Here is a 13,950-nt window from a genome sequence, read left to right as displayed (position 1 = left end):
TTGTGCCCGGAAGGTGTATAATTCTGAGGAAAACAAAAACAGGAGTAGAAATCCACAGAATTGTAGAGTTGGAAGGGACCCTGAGGGTCATCCAGCCCAACCCCCTGCAATGCAGGAATAAGCATGTTTGCTTATTCGACCCAGGTCTGGAATGGAAAGCAATTCAGCAAATATGATTGATTATCCGCTACTTGCTGTTACTGTTGCTTTCAGTCCACAAATGATATGCAATTGATTCCACTTCCCCCTGATGACATTTACATTGCAGTTCCTTTGCATTGCAGCGAATGGAGTAGAGTAGCAGAATGAGAATGTAAATTACATAGCTAAATACATAAATTGGCACGGGCTGCCAATTAGTTTCCAGGCCCAATTTAAAGCACTGGTTTTGACCTATAACGCCTTAAATGGCTCAGGGCTGCAATACCACAAGGACCGCCTCTCCCCATATGAACTGCCTCGGACCCTGAGATCATCATCTGAGGCCCTTCTTCGTCTGCCTCCTCCATCAGAGATCCAGAGGGCAGCAACGTAAGAATGGGCCTTTTCTGTGGTGGCCCCCCATTTGTGGAACACTCTCCCCAGGGAGGCTCGCCTGGTACCTACATTATACACCTTTAGACGCCAGGCAAAAATGTTCCCCTTCAACCAGGGTTTGGGGTGATATCCTTTTAAATGTGTTTGTGGGAGAGGGTCATTGTTTTCTTTTATTCCTGTTCTTATTTTTATTATATATTTTGTTTTTTTATCTTGTATTTTATACTGTGAACTGCCCTAAGATCTACAGGTGAACAGACCAAGTGCCCCCATTTTCTAGGGACGCCCCTGATTTAGAGAAGCCATCCCAGTTTCCAATTTAATTCCAGAATGTCCCACTTTTCCTTAGGATGTCCCTATTTTCATTGGAGAAATGTTGGAGGGTATGGAGTTATCTGAGCCATCTGAAAGCAATCCTGTACAGGGAAGTGCACCATCATGCTGCTTTTTCACATCCAACCATGGTTTGTTTCAAACTATGGCTTACTAATGCAGTGTACGAACCCAGCTACAGTCTGCTTATATACATGTTAGCCATTTGTTGCCTAATGCATTAGGGATGAGAATTGCAAAGCTTCATAGCCTGGTCACCTTCAGGGTGATACCAACTCATCAAAGGCGATCAGGCTAGTGGCTATTTAAAGGTAAAGGGACCCCTGACCATTAGGTCCAGTCGTGGCCGACTCTGGGGTTGCGGCGCTCATCTCGCTTTATGGGCCGAGGGAGCCGGCGTACAGCTTCTGGGTCATGTGGCCAGTATGAATAAGCCGCTTCTGGCGAACCAGAGCAGCACATGGAAACGCCGTTTACCTTCCCGCCGGAGTGGTACCTATTTATCTACTTGCACTTTGACGTGCTTTTGAACTGCTAGGTTGGCAGGAGCAGGGACCAAGCAACGGGAGCTCACCCTGTCGCGGGGATTCGAACCACCGGTTTAACCCACAGCACCACCTGCGCCTGCAAAAGCAGATACTGTCCTGAAACGAAAATTCTTACAGTGTACCCAGCCTAAGAATGCTGGCTCCCGACCCACAAACACACTACAGATTCAGCCAAAATTTCATCCAAATTTCAGGTGACTGTGAAAGCCAAGGAAGAAAGCTAGTCTTCCTTTAATCAGATTCCTTTCCCCTTATTTTAAAAGCCACCCATCTCCCAAGCTGGGTGGGGGAGTTAAATCATGGAATTATATATTTATGCATTTAATCTGCGCTTATGAAACAAAAATAAAAAACCAATTCGCACATAGCACATCTGTTGCACCGTTTGAAGCTCAGCTCCTTATTAACCGTGCTTCTTACAAGAGCTTTTTAGATTGGGGGGTGGGGAATAGATGAAAAACCCTCTAGACAATTAAAATTACCCAAGTAATGCTCTGATCCCTGAAACCTTAAGTCTGCTGCTCATGGCGGGGGGGGGGGGAGGCGTTTGAGGAAAGAGAAGGAACTAATCTCATACGAAGAGGCGCACACACTGTAATTATACCAGGAGAACAGACGAGCCAGTCCATTTCTCCACTGGTCTTTCGACTACAGCTCTGATTGCCTTTCACGTGAAATAAGGACAGCAGATAAAGGAAGCCCCGGAAGCTTGCTTTTATGCTTTCAAAAAATATTTGCCGAAAGCCAGGGCCCAAGTGAAATAAATCCTTCCTTTGGAGACGGTTGATTCTCCTGCAAACAATCTTTCCCTCTCCTCCTTTAGCATGACAGGCAAAGAGAACAGTGACAGCTGTTCCCTTGCCACACAGATTTCAAAGGATTTCAACGACTGGGGTTTCTCCCCTGCTCAGCTACCTGTAAAATATGTCATTCTCTTCCTCAAGATCCTCGACTTAGCAGGAGAGGTGAGGGACAAAAATGCAGCGTGTTTCTCCTGCCACTGAGACTTTACGGAAGTCACATGCCACAGACCGCATATGCGAGTGAGTGGAGGCAGCGGGAGATTTTGCCTAATGCGGGCTGAGATGTAACCACAGAATCACAAAATCAAAGACTCATAGAGCTGGAAGGGACCCGAGGGTCATCTAGTCCAACCCCCTACAATGCAGGAATTATCAACTAAAGCATCCATGACAGATGGCCATCCAACCTCTGCTTAAAAACTTCCAAGGAACGAGAGTCCGCAAACTCCCGAGGGAGACCATTCCGCTGTCAAACAGAAGAAGAGAAGAAGAGTTTGGATTTGATATCCCGCCTTTCACTCCCCTTCAGGATTCTCAAAGCGGCTAACATTCTCCTTTCCCTTCCTCCCCCACAACAAACACTCTGTGAGGTGAGTGGGGCTGAGAGACTTCAAAGAAGTGTGACTGGCCCAAGGTTACCCAGCAGCTGCATGTGGAGGAGCGGGGAAGCAAACCCGGTTCCCCAGATTACGAGACTACCGCTCTTAACCACTACACCACACTGGCTCTCACTGTCAGAAAGTTCTTCCATTAGAATCTCCTTTCTTGTAACTTGAAGCCATTGGTAGGGGCCCTACCCTCCAGAGCAGGAGAAAACAAGCTTGCTCCATCTTTCATGCGACAGCCCTTTAGATATCGGAAGATGGCTCTCAGATCTCCTCTCAGTCTCCTCTTTTCCAGGCTAAGCCTACCCAGCTCCTTCAACCGTTCCTCATCAGGCTGGCTTTCCAGACCCTGGATCATTTTGGTCGCCCTCCTCTGCACACGTTCCAAATTGACACAGACACGCAGAGCTCTGGTTCACACACACCCCAAAGTGGTGAAGCTGCTAACTGCTGCTCAGTCATGAAGCTCCCCGGGTGGCCTGGTCCCAGCAGAGTTTCTTGGCCCTAACCCACCTCACAGGGTTGTTCTGAGGATAAAATGGGGAGGTGAAGAACAGAGTGCGCCCCCTTGAGTTCCTTGAAGGAATGGCAGAATATAAACATAATGTATAGCTCAAAACTATTCAGTCTGTTCTAAGTAGGGCATCAAACGCATCTTTTAAATTATTTTTTAAAAAGCCTATAGAAGAGGGGAAAGAATAGATCTCCTTTTCGGAGTACACCAGTATATACAACTAGAGATATATGGAAGTGAAGCGAGGACTAAAGACCTGAGAATCACAGAATTGTGGAATTGTAGAGTTGGAAGGGACCAGAAGAGTCATCTAGAAGACCTCCCTGCAATGCAGGAATCACAACTAAGTTACTGTGGGTTTTTTAAATGCAAAATGCTAGGGGAGGATGCATTATTCAGTGGTGAACCCCTTCTCCCCTCTGCTACAACCCTTTCCCTCCAGCTACTCTCCCCTGTGAAACACAAGAGCAGTCAAGTACAACATTCCTAGAGTGAACATGTTTACACATGGGGAGGAATGTTTGTCCAGCCAGCAGGTAAACTTCTTGTTTCCTTCTGGGCTGGGACAGACTTCCTCTGCATGTGACTAGAAGTGGGCGTGGCCTCACCTGTGCAGGTAACGACAAAAGCACAGGGCAGGGCAGCCATCTCTCTCTTTCTGACTACATGCATTGAAGAAGCAACATCTGCTTAGCCAAAGATGCTCTCTTGTCTTCCAGCCAAGAGAGGATAAAGGGGCTGTCCACTTATGAGATAGTTTCCAGGTGTATGTTACTTTTCTATGCTAAGTCTGCCTTCTGGGATCCGATTGTGAACAGAATGTGAGTGAGTAAACTCTTTTTATACTTTTATAGAAGACTGTGTCGTGTCTTATCTTTTATGAGGGAATAAGAGGAAAATACCAGAACACTTTAGTGAGCCTGAGCAAACACATCCGCTGCAAGTTTAAGAAGGGGAATGTTACTCTGCTAAATTGTGAACTTCTTAACACAAGCTGGAAAGGCTATAATCAGACAATATATCTTCTCCTGCATCCCTGAACATTCTCACAGGAAGAAGGGAAAGGCCATAGCTCAGTGCTAGAGCATCCAGCTTGCATGCAGAAGGTCGCATGTTCAGTCCCTCGTATCTCCAGGTTGGGCTGGCAGCAGCTCCTGCCTGACGCCCTGGAGAGCTGCTGCCAGTCAGGGTGGACAGTCTTGAGCAAGACGGGTCAATGGTCTGACTCAGAATAAGCCAGCTTCCTACGTCCCTATGCAACAGTTCCATGATGCACTCCACATGCTTCCACACCACAAACATACATCGCCTTCAGATGTAGCTAAATAGCAGCTAACACTGCTACAAGGCTTTAGCAAGCTTTCCATTTGTTTATCTGGAAGGAACTCATCTGCTGTTGCTGGAGCATTACATTTCCATCAAAAGCATGTGCCTCTCCGCGTTTAGATCACTTTCCCATGTCTACATAATTTAGGGGTATACGCCTAGAGGGGAAAGAAGGGGGGTGGGGGACGTTAACAGCCAGGTTTCAGTTGTAGCTTGAGACACACATCAACACAATCTGGGATTCCAACACTGCTGGAACGCAAAGGAAAAGGATAAGCTTGAAGTGGGAGGCGAAGGGGAAGAGGGGTACTCTTCTGATATATACGTAAAGGTAAAGTGCACGGAAATGCCGTTCACCTTCCTACCATTGATTGCCGTAAAGGTAAAGGGACCCCTGACGATTAGGTCCAGTCGTGACCGACTCTGGCGTTGCGGTGCTCATCTCGCTTTACTGGCTGAGGGAGCCGGCATACAGCTTCCGGGTCATGTGGCCAGCATGACTAAGCCGCTTCTGGCGAACCAGAGCAGCGCATGGAAACACCGTTTACCTTCCCGCCGGAGTGGTACCTATTTATCTACTTGCACTTTGACTTGCTTTCGAACTGGTAGGTTGGCAGGAGCTGGGAGAGAGCAACGGGAGCTCACCCTGTCGCGGGGATTCGAACCACTGACCTTCTGATTGGCAAGCCCTAGGCTCTGTGGTTTAACCCACAGCGCCATTCGCGTCCCAAATTGCTCCCTACTTTCCTCATATAAGCGAATGACTGGCATTTAGAAGTATCAGGCAGAAACCAAGGTGCTGCGTTTAAGACTCTCTTGGTGAGGGTGAGCAAGCCTGCTTCCTGCCCCTAATGCAGTACTCGCCAATAACGTTTCTGCAAGATTGTACCCAAGTGTGTGATGTGCTTGCAAAGGGCCTCTGAACAACAGGCCCCCAGAGATGCAGTGAACCCAGCCAAGAGCCTTTACAATGCAGGATAGTGGCAGACATTCCAGTCGGTAGAGCCTGAGACGCACAATCCCTCGATCGTGGGTTCGAGCCCCACATTGGGCAAAAGATGCCTGCATTGCAGGGGGTTGGACTTGATTACCTCTGTGGTCCCTTCCAACTCTACAATTCTGTGATTTTGCTAGTTTATGCTGGGTATATATCATAAGATGGGATGCGGGTGGCGCTGTGGGTTAAACCACAGAGCCTAGGACTTGTCGAGCAGAAGGTCGGCGGTTCGAATCCCCGCGACGGGGTGAGCTCCCGTTGCTCAGTCCCTGCTCCTGCCAACCTAGCAGTTCGAAAGCACATCAAGTGCAGGTAGATAAATAGATACCGCTCCAGCAGGAAGGTAAACAGCATTTCCGTGTGCTGCTCTGGTTCGCCAGAAGCGGCTTAGTCATGCTGGTCACATGACCCGGAAGCTGCATGCCGGCTCCTTCGGCCAATAAAGTGAGATGACCGCCACAACCCCAGAGTCGGTCACGACTGGACCTAATGGTCAGGGGTCCCTTTACCTTTAGGGAGCAATTTGGTGGGCGGCATTATTGGAGTGGGTGCAAAGTTGCCCCTTGCTCTTGGGGAGCCCAGCCCTGAATCAAGTTTGCTCTTTGCATAGTTGCATCCTGGGAACTGGGATAAATGGATGGATGGATGGCCAAAAAGACGCACCCAGGGCGTATCTTCTATGAAACTCATGCAGGGCCCCTAATCCTGGAGGGGCCCCAGAAGCACATTTGAAATGTTGGGGTCTAGTAGATCCAATTTGAGGGGCATGTCTCAAATTAATTAATTGTTTTGTTGTATATATTTCAACAATCCCAAAGTTTGGCAGTCAGTAGCACAGTCGTTCTGAAAGTGTGGCGATCTGTCGTGGAACAACCCCATTGAAGAAGATGATGTGGTCCTCTTATCATAAACAAAAATTGGCTTTAAAAGATTGATAAGAGAATTCTCAGTGTATTGCCAGAGAGAACACCTGGTCGTAAATTGTCAGGAAACCTAAGTTATGGTTTTCTCAAGGCCCCACAGTTGGCGTACGGACAATCAGCCAATCGAACAGGTCAAAGCTTTCAAATATTTGGGTCTTATCTTCCAGTCCACAGGGTCATGGGGAGCACACCAAAAATGTGCAAAAGAAAAAGCATCCCAAAGTGCCAAGACTTTGACTCGCTTTTTCCATACAAAGGGTGGCAAACATATACCATCAGCCCTAGAAGTCTTCCAAGCTAGCAAAATACAAAATACAGGGCTCAGATTTGGAGTGGTAACCACCTTAGCTCTTTGGAAGCTGATGGCTGACAGGGGTTACCCAAACATCATTGCTGGTTGCAAAGGGGCCTCCATGACACGTCAAGCTTCAGGTTTCCAAAAAATGTAGGTCTGCCACAGGGCACAGCTCTAGTACACAACACCAGTATGGCAGCTGGGGCGCAGGTGGTATAGTGGGAAGGCCTAAAGACTGCCAAGGCAACAAAGGTGGGATACAGCATCCCAACTGCTCAGTGCACATAAAGCGGTTGTGCAAGCTCACACCCACCCCATCAGATTCCTGCTGGTAATGCAAGGAATGCCAGTATCAGAAATTGACAGCTGGCTTTGCCCTCCCTGTAGAGTCCCTATAAGTGTGGCACTTCAAATTTCCTTGCAGATGTAATGTGCTTATACAGGGGGTGGAAAACCCTGAAGCATTGCATACAATCGACTCTGTTGGGGACAGAGGCTGAACCTGCTCCTTGACCTCTGGTGACCTGAGCCATTGAGGAACAAGCTTGTCTCTCCTGGGTTCTGTTGCTTGGTCACTCTCCGGTGTGACGGAGCCAAGTCTGAAAGTTAGGTTGAGAGGCATTGATCTGCAGGGATTTGAAACCAGATCTTCCTCATCTAATGCCAAGACAGCAATCACGAGCCCAGTTGGATCCCCAGAGGTTGTTGTACTACAACTCCCATCATCCCTGGCTGCTAGCTAAGCTGGCTGGGGCTGATGGATGTTGTAGTACAACAGCATCCAGGGACCCACGGATGAAGAACGCCACACTAGGCCTCATTGTCTATCACCTGGGGCAAAATGAAAATAGCCTTTTTCATTCACATGCAGTTAGGTAAAGGGACCACTGACCATTAGGTCCAGTCGTGACCGACTCTGGGGTTGTGGCGCTCATCTCGCTTTATTGGCCGAGGGAGCCGGCGTTTGTCCGCAGACAGCTTCCGGGTCACGTGGCCAGCATGACCAAGCTGCTTCTGGCAAACCAGAGCAGCGCACAGAAACGCCGTTTACCTTCCCGCCAGAGTGATAGCTATTTATCTACTTGCACTTTGTTGTGCTTTCGAACTGCTAGATTGGCAGGAGCAGGGACCGAGCAACGGGAGCTCACCCCATTGCGGGGATTCGAACCGCCGACCTTCTGATCAGCAAGTCCTAGGCTCTGTGGTTTAACCCACAGCACCACCCGCGTCCCATTCACATGCAGTTAATAAGAGTCTAAATATCTTTTCAAGGGCTGTAATGGTGCACATGGTCAAACTGCTTAAAATCTCTTTGCTTTCTACAGGGTTCAAGAAGCCCAACTGTGCACAGGATCACAACCAAGGGGGTGGCAAACCTTTGTCACCTCCAGACTCTGAGTGGCCTCCTTTAGCTTCAAGCCATGGAAATTGCATATGACCAAAATCCCATGGTTTTGTATGGGATTCAAAGAGCTTAACTCTACGCAGAATCGCAAGCCAGGGAAGGATGCTAAGCTTGCCAGCTGCAGACTGATAAAGGTCCGGCACCTCCAAGAATAGAACAAGCATGGGAAGTCTACCAAGTGCTGCTGCTTCTCAGCACTTGATGGAGAGAGTTAGACCTGCTTGGATTCTCAGCTCAAGTCCAGGTGCCATCTTGGGGAATCTGTGCTCGGAAACCCAGCAGAGGGATACCTGGCCCTGACAAAATCCAGAGAAGTTTGGGAAACACATTACACAGCATTCAGGGTTGCTAGATGATTAATGTCAGTGGAGCAAGGACCCCCAGTCAATGCAAACAGGCTTTGCTTAGATATTGCCATAACACAACAAAGTAAATTATGTCTGTGGTGTTTTTTTCAGGGCGGGGTGGAGCTTATCATTTTGCCTTTAGAGTAAGAACATAAATGCACACTGGGGAGAAAGTACATAAATGTTTATACCATGTAATTAACTAGAGCACATTGCAATCAAAGTTAAGTCTCATTGACTTCAATGAGAAAGTTAAATACATTTTTTAAAAAAATCCATTTAAAGCAACGAGAATTTGAAATACAAGCTGGGTCGTTCTCGTAGTATATGGCACTGTGTATCATCTTCATGTTTTCCCAATGGTAATAATTCTTATAGAGTAGCCAAGCAACCATGCTTTGACCCTGAAACTCTTCCCCAACCATAGGAACCAACTCCTAGGGGTTGAGGTCCCTTTGCCCCCACCAATAAAATATTTGAGGGGGTCACCCCCCCAAAAGTTGATGGACATTGCTATTCAAATGGTATAGATGAGCCCCGTCATGTGATCAGTTATGTGGTGTGGGGCTTCCCTGCCCCTCCCAATATTTTATTCAAGCTGTCACCCTTGCCCCCAACCCTGCCATTCCAACATGTGCCCGGGTTGATTATGGCCATTCGCTGGCAAGGAGAAAAGCACTCATCATATGCTCGGTGGCACCTGCTTTCAGCTAGCTATAAATCACCTGTTCCTAAACTGTGCTTTGGCATTGAATGAGCCGTCTCTCAAATGAAGTCCTTGATTTTCAGGATATATTGAGAAAATATGACAATAGAGAAACATGCAAGCTGTAAACACACTGTCTTCTCTTCCTGATGATGAATTATTAGTCAGATGAAAGATGGAGATACAGGATGGAGATGGATAGAGAGGCAGAAAATGGTCCGGCGTGATACAGCATTATAGCTCAACTTGTCTTCATGCACTAAGCCATAAGCTCACTGAGAGGCCTTCAGCAAATCATTCAACACAACGTGGTTTTTTTTTATTATTCTGTAAAGAAACCCCCCTGGAGAGATTCGCAAGACACCAAAGAAACATCAGCCTCTCTTTCTGCCTCCAAACCCCTCTTCAAAAGTCAGCCCCTCCACGAAATCTGTGGCTTAACCCTTTAATCCTCCTCTGCAAGTGAAACAAAGCTTAAATATTTGTCCCCAGATCTAGCCAACTTCATCTCCCTTTCCAACTTTCCCTTTGCCGTCTCCCTCACTTTCAAAATTTATACTGCAGCCTCCTTGGGGCAGGGACCTGGCTTATTATTATTATTATTATTATTATTATTATTATTATTATTTCCCTGCAAAAAAAAAAAGGCTGTATGCACTGCTCACTCCTTATGAACAAGCACAGAATCAACTGTAATACAATGGAATGCCGGATCAATTTGGACTTTGCAGGAAGAGAGTCAAAGGAAGAGTAGACAGGAATCAAACTTCTATTACACAGACCATCCTTGACAAGTCCAACATGCAGCCTGCATTGCACTGTGACATTCTGGTCCCCGGCTACTCCCAACACGGATTGCTTTAAAAAAAAAAAAAAACACCCTCAAAAAACGGGCTACCCATATTGCCACCTCCCCCTGCTGCTTTCTCTGCATCTCACCTCTCCATCTGTAAAATGGGCACATCAGCGTCCTGCATCATAGGGTTGCTAGGACAATGACTGAGAGAGCACCATAGGTACGGCATGAATGATCTGAGGAGGAGATTGGTAAATGGGCATTGGCCAACAGCTAGCCCCTTTCCCTCTTCCAAACCCTCCCCCCCCCCTTAAAGCTGATCGTCTCCCATGTGTGATGTTGCAGCCCGAACCGAAAAAGAACCCCGCAGGACCGCAGGACCTCAGAGGCTGACCCGTTTCTAATGCCGACGAAAGCCTACAAACATCAAATGCCTGAGCTCCGGTGAGAGTCACTTCGCACGGGCAACACATGAGTGTGTGCAGCCACGGCCACCTAAACCCAGAACCTGTCAAACCTTCAGATTTTAAACTGTGGCACCCACCCTCCGCTTTAATTCCAGAAGAAGAGATGGAAAGGCTCGGCGCTGTCTGAGAACACCTGCCTGGGAGCCTTCCTGTGGCTATTCCCGGGTCAGCGGTGCCCGCACCTGTCCGAAGGCAGTTCTGCTTATTCCCGGGGCACGGTTGAGCCGGGGATGGTGCAAAAGAGACGCCAGGATCGAACCGCTGGCACATGTGGAGCTTCGTCCACGCTCCATGCACTGATACCAGCTTTTGAGGGGGTCAGAAACCCAGGAAAACAATATCTCTGGGCAAACCAAACCCATACACCTGCTGCCAAAAGGTGAGGGTGGGAGATTGGTGGAGAGACAAGCGCCTTTCCTTTCTCCTCTCTCTCTCCCCTAGAAAAGTTCATTCCCTGAAATAGACAAGATAGCATAGGGCGGAAGGAGAAAGAAGATGTAACATTTGCAAAGTCCGGTCGTCTCTTACGGGGCCTGAGCAACGCCAGCGAAAAGGCACCAACCCGCCTGGTGCCGGGCTCTGCCAAGGCAGCTGAGGAGGGATGGGTGTCGGAAGTTGGGAAGGGGTTTGGGGAGGCTGGAGAGAGCTCTTCGCATCTCTAAATGATCCAAGGCCCATAACGAGAAAGCTATGGACGGTGTCCACTGAAAGGTGGGAGAAGGGGCGAAAAAACCTAGCAATTTGGAGCAAACGCACGCACACTTCGCAAGGTGCCCACAGCCTCGGCTCTGCTTTCCTTGAACACCTGCCTGCCATCCTCAGCGAAACTTGACTGCTTAGAAGATCGGGGGTGGGCTTGGGTGGTTGGTGGCGGCGGAAGGGGGCTTGTTCAATAGTTGTCTTACACAGAGACTGGCACAAAGTCCTCGCAAGCCAGACGCCAACCTCAGTGTCACGTCTTAACGCGCGAGCGCTGCTGATACCCAAGAGCATCTCTCTCTCTCTCTCTCCATCTCCCTCCAATATAAAGGCAACCCTCGTATAGTTCATTCATTCTGAAGCCAAACTCGCTGAGCTCCGTGGATAATCCACGCTAGTTTTTCGCACGTTTTTAACCCGCGAACCCCAGTCTTCCTTTGGAGAGCAGTCCAGGAGGGCTGTTCCACAGTCGACTCTCCCCTCCTTCCTTTCCTTTTAAGTTCGGTTCAGCACCTCTGCCAACCCCATCCAGGCGCGGGAGGCGAGGGCAGGGTGTGTAAGGAAGGCGAAAAAGACTTCCCCTTCTCTTCGCCCCCCTCCCCTCCCCATCGCCCCACTCCACAGACAGGATCGTTCTTCCACCCCATCACCGCCCTATCAGGGCAGGTGCATGGGCTCTGGCCGACCCAAACGCCTTGGCGCGAAGGAAAGGGGGCGATTTCGGGGGCGGGGGGCGGGATGGGAGATGGGGAGTTCCGTACCTGGAAAGGCTGATGATGATTCCCCCCCCCCACCTCCCCGCCGTCCTCCTTGCTTCTCTCCTCCCCACACACGTTTGCTCAGCACAGGCGCCGCATTGACACTGCAGATGGTGTCTCGGTGTGTGTGTGTGTGTATGTGTGTGTGTGTGTGTGTATGTGTGTGTAATATATATATATATCTCACATACATTGTGTGTGTGTGTGTGTGTGTGTGTGTGTGTGTGTGCCTTCCTTTCTCTCCATCCCTTGCATGCATTGCATCCATGCATTTATTTGCCCAAAAAAGGAGCCTTAAAAAAAAGCAGATTAAAATAATAATAATACTGTATGCCTTTACCTCTGCACTGGTCCAGCGGGCGCTTTTCCTCTCCCGCTCCCTGTCCAAGGTATTTGCAACACCTCCTCCAGGAATCAGCCAGCAGGTGGAGAGGAATCGGCTACTGGGCTTGCAACAAACACCCTCCTCCAAATATATGTGTGTATTTTAAAGCAAAAAAAGGTGGAGGGACCAAGCTTCTTCTTCTTTTCCTTCTTCTTCCGTGCCCCCCTCCCCGCCTGCCCGCCCGACCCGGCGGCTCGCTCCCAGCCGGGCACGGGGCTGGATCCCGCGGCGCCCCCGGGTGCCCGTCTCACTCTGGCATCTCCGCAGCGCCTGGCTCGGCTTCTCCGCCTCCTCCTCCTCCGTGCCCGCCCGAGAGAGGAGCGCCCACTGCGGCGACTGCCTCTGCCACCGCCGCCGCCGCTGCCTCCTCCGGAAAGCTCCCGCTCCGCACGGCTCGCCTGCTTCCCTCCTCGCCCGGGAGGCGGCGGATCCTCGGCTGCAGCCCGGCGCTCAGAGCTCCACCCTGCATGCACGAGACCCGGCGGGCTGCAGGTTTTCCTTCGCACAAGGAAAAAAAAACCCACGCTGGCAAAAATAAATAGAGATTTCTCTTTCAAGGGAAAAATCCCTGCTTAGCAACGAACCGGCCACTCGCCCCGTTGGCAAAGCGCATCAAAGGGCGCGCGGAGGCTGCGGCTGCGGCTTCCCTTGCAAAGGGAGCTCCCGGCGGAGTCTCGGGCTGGCTGCTGCTGCTGCTGCTTCGCCGCCGCCCCCCTCCGGGCTCATGGCTTTTCTGCAACCGCCCTGGGGGGTGTTTTTTGGGTGGTGCTGGGGTTCAGGAAGAGGCAACGGGGGGGGAGGAGGTGCCGGTCCAGGCGAGCGAGCGGCAGCAGAAGCTGCAGGAAACGTCCAATGGGTTTCTGCTGTTGGTGGGTGCTTGGCTTGCGCGCCTCTCCGCCGGCCAGCTGGGCGGAAAGTTTGCCGGAGCTGCGGGAGGCGCTGCAGCCGCTGTCTGTTGGCGAGGAGGCGCCGGGCGCTGCGGCGGGTCTCGCTGCTTCTGCCGCGGCCGCTGCCGCCTCTTCGCCACTGAGGCTCTGGCGCTGGCGCTGCGTCCTCGCGCGCTCGCTTCCTACTCACTACTGACATCTAGGATCTCCAAGCTGATTGGGCTAATTGCGCGAGCCCGTTGCCAGCTACGGCCGGGAGGCGGGGGGTGCTGGGGTGGGTGGGGGTGAGGGTGGGGGCTTGGGGAGAGGGAGAAGATCTTCCAGCCAGCAAAGGCTGGCGACGCACATGCTGCTGCTGAATGCGCGCTGGTGGCTGGATCGTCGACTGGGGCAGGACCCCCAAAGGTCATCCAGGCCGACCCTCTGCGACGCAGGGGTCGCAGCTGAAGAAGCCCTGGCACTCCGGCAGGGAAGGGGGCACTCAAGCTCTGCTTGAGATGGATGGAGAGGCCGCCCTCTTCCGAAGGGGGTTCGTTCCGCGGCGGAGTGGTTCTTGTTCTGTAACGCTCTCTCGCACAAAAAGTAGTCGGGGGGTTTTCCATCGAGTCATGACAGCTGT

At 50.4% G+C, this 13,950-nt stretch overlaps 1 protein-coding gene across 1 annotated transcript in view; it reads right to left on the bottom strand.

Moving 5' to 3' along the window:
* Positions 1–13,477, bottom strand: part of PLXNA4 (plexin A4) — a 609,453-nt gene extending 595,976 nt beyond the window's left edge. The window contains exon 1 of the mRNA XM_081022606.1: positions 12,400–13,477. The gene's annotated coding sequence lies outside the window, so the exon portion shown is untranslated. The remainder of the gene's footprint in view (positions 1–12,399) is intronic.
* Between the last annotated feature and the right edge of the window lie 473 nt (positions 13,478–13,950).

This window comes from Podarcis pityusensis (assembly GCF_964106645.2).
Source record: "Podarcis pityusensis genome assembly, chromosome: 10".
In the NCBI taxonomy this organism is placed as follows: domain Eukaryota; kingdom Metazoa; phylum Chordata; class Lepidosauria; order Squamata; family Lacertidae; genus Podarcis; species Podarcis pityusensis.
Note: the sequence above shows the minus strand (reverse complement) of the source record. Positions and strands in the feature narration are given on the sequence as shown.